General features: G+C 52.0%; 1 long non-coding RNA gene across 2 annotated transcripts; it reads right to left on the minus strand.

The window, feature by feature from the left end:
- Positions 1 to 1,442: 1,442 nt before the first annotated feature.
- LOC108447630 lies at positions 1,443 to 2,925 on the minus strand. Of its 2 annotated transcripts, none has more exons than XR_001863287.1 (3): positions 2,901 to 2,925; positions 2,359 to 2,604; positions 1,443 to 1,749 (listed from the first exon to the last, which is right to left on the minus strand). It is a non-coding gene; the product is annotated as an uncharacterized LOC108447630 (long non-coding RNA). The 2 variants fall into 2 exon arrangements; XR_001863288.1 differs by having other exon boundaries at positions 2,354 to 2,604.

A 2,925-nucleotide genomic window follows, 5' to 3' on the forward strand; every position in this document is an offset into this window, starting at 1 on the left:
GCCCCAGCCCTGGGGCCCAGCACAGGAAGGGCCTGGAGCTGCTGCAGCCAGGCCAGAGGAGGCTCCAGGATGATCCGAGGGATGGAGCAGCTCTGCTGGGAGGAAAGGCTGCGAGAGCTGGCATTGTTGAGCCTGGAGAGGAGAAGCTTTGGGGTGACCTCACTGGGGCCTTGCAGGGCCTGAAGGAGCTACCGAAAAGTTGGAGAGAGACCATTTCCAAGGGCTGGAGGGACAGGACATGGATGGGATAATGGGAAAAAATTCTTAGCTGTGAAGATGGTGAGACCCTGGCACAGGGTGCCCAGAGCAGCTGGGGCTGCCCCTGGATCCCTGGCAGTGCCCAAGGCCAGGCTGGACACTGGGGCTTGGAGCAGCCTGGGACAGTGGGAGGTGTCCCTGCCCGTGGCAGGGGGTGGGATGGGATGAAATTTTAAGGTCCCTTGCAACCCAAGCCATTCTGGAATTCTGTGATTTGGGAAAAAAAATGAGACGCTGAGCTGCAGGGCCTCAGCAGAGCTCTCATGGTGAGGCATTCACTGAGCAGAGCCGCTCTGAGGGGAGAATTGCCACTGCCAACAGACTTTCTTCCCTGTCCTGCCTTTTCTGAGTCTTGGGTTCAGCCCTGAGGTAAGTGTCATAGAGCTTTGTTGCAGAGACCTTTTTTTGAGGAAATAAGCCTGACAACTTGTATTTGTTGTCCATATGGCACATGCTTTATGTGGCTGACAGAGCCGCTTTTGGAAATACCTGGTCCAGCAGCAGAGCCGCCTTACACAGTGAGTGTTCCTTGGCTGCCAGCAGGACCCCCCACCATGAGGGCAACAGGCACCCAGCCCCGTGGCACTCATCTGGGAAAGAGGAAGATTGCTGGGCACAACATAAATGCACAGGGAAACCCTTGATTAGTTTTGCAGGTAGGATTTGTTCCTACAGAAACAGAGAAACTCATAGGCTTCAACCAGGAAAAGACTTTCTCCCGATAACGTTGAGTATTTTAACAAGTATTTCCACGTGCTGTATAAAAACTCTGCATTCAAAGCTCAGGATATTCAGGTGGCAGAAGGGCTCATGGCTAAACAAGCAGTGTCAGGTACATTTATGGAGTTTGGATTATTTCACAAGCACAGGGGTCCCAAGAAGACTGCACAGAATCCAAAGGGATCTAAATCTCATCTTGGAGAGCAAAACACTCCTTTTGTTCCCACTTTTGCATTTAAACACCACTGTTGTCTGAATCCCTGAGGGTCATCTTGCCCCTCCCCACCAGTTTAGATGTATTTTACATATTCATTAGCCTTTTCCAACCTTTTGTGGGCTCAGTTCCCCCCAGGCCCAGGGATGAGAGCTGGTGCCTCACTCACTCCAGTCTCCCACAAGAATTCAACACCACTCAAATCCTGCTGCACCCAACAGCCTTGTAAGATAATGAAAAAGAAACTGAGCAAGCTTAAATATAAATGTTTAATTGAGGTCATACAAAAATGTATTTTAAACAAGCAGTGAGAGGACATTAACAATAAATTGTACATGTAATTCTTGTTATACCTTGCCCCCCAAACCACCTTTGGTGTTTCCAATTCCTACAGCCAGATCCTGGAAACAAGTCCTTCTCCAGCTGCCCTGTTTAAACTGTGGGCTCCAGGTTTCCATCTTCCCAATACCTTTCAAACAAGGATCTTCAAAGCAGCATCGACAGCTTTTCTCCTGACCACTCCTGCTGCTCCAGCAAGCCCCACGCCAACCACTTGCCTGCAATAAAAACCCAGTAAAGACAGTTAAAAGGAGGTCCCCTATTCAACCTGTAGCACTGACCAGTTAATTAGATAATATCCATTTTTATGTGAAAGATGCACATGAAAATATCTGCAGCAGATTTTTTCATTTTATGTGTGTTGTCTGCATCCAATCTAGGCTCTAACTCCACGGGCAGGAGTTACTCCACTCTCGGGCATGCAGAGCGCTGCCAAAACCTGGCACCACCGAGCGCCAGGACGGCCCCACTGGTGCCAGGAGGACTCGGCAGCACCTTTCTCTCCCAGCAGCATAACACTGGCACAGGCACCGAGCAGCCACGGGCAGCTGACTACTGCTGGGAGAAAGAAAACAAAACTGGGGGCTTTACAGGGCAGAAAAACGTGATCTTCTAGTGATCATCTTTCTAGTGATGCCTCCTCTCACCAAGGCTTCATCCAGCAAGAGGAACAGATAAGCTAAACCTATCCCTGGATAAACCATATTGTTTCCACCCCGAGGACCTGAGGCTAACACAGGAGCCAGCAGAGGCCTTTCAGTTAATTTAAGACAGCAAAACAAACATTTTTGCTCATTTCCCCTGGTTGGCTCATGGTCACACCTCACCCAGGTTGCTCCAGAGCTTTTGCTGTGCCTCTCAGGCAGGCTGTCCCTTCCCATCTCCTCTCCGCAGGCTCCAGTGCCCTCCCGGCGATGCCTCGTTTGGGGGATGCCTCGTTTGGCTGTCCCAGCACAGCACGGCTCGGGGGTTTCGCACACGGCGGTGTCGGGTCCCCTCAGGGCTGCTCCTTCGGGCGGCTCCCGGCCACCCACAGCTCCGGGTCACCTCGATCCCCCCCATCGCCTGAAGACCTACAGAGAGGGCAGCAGAAATATCGCAAATAATCCATTAATTCAATCTGTATTCATAAAGCTCAACAGCAGCGGCCTGGCTTGTGGGAGAGGAAAAAAAAGGCAGCAAACCGAGCAAAAGGTTGAGGAATTAGTGCTGAACGGCACAGCCGAGCAACACCCCCAGTCCCGGGGCACCGCGGGCTGCAGAAACAAGTAAATAAAAAAAATGGGAGTATTTCAGGTGGTGCTTTCCGTCGCCGGAGCCCCGGTCTGCAGCCCCATTGCCGCCGCCACCCCTCCCCTGTCCCCCTCACCTCATGGCGGCGGCCCCTCATGGCG

This window comes from Corvus brachyrhynchos, unplaced genomic scaffold (genome assembly GCF_000691975.1).
Source record: "Corvus brachyrhynchos isolate BGI_N302 unplaced genomic scaffold, ASM69197v1 scaffold616, whole genome shotgun sequence".
NCBI classification, from domain to species: domain Eukaryota; kingdom Metazoa; phylum Chordata; class Aves; order Passeriformes; family Corvidae; genus Corvus; species Corvus brachyrhynchos.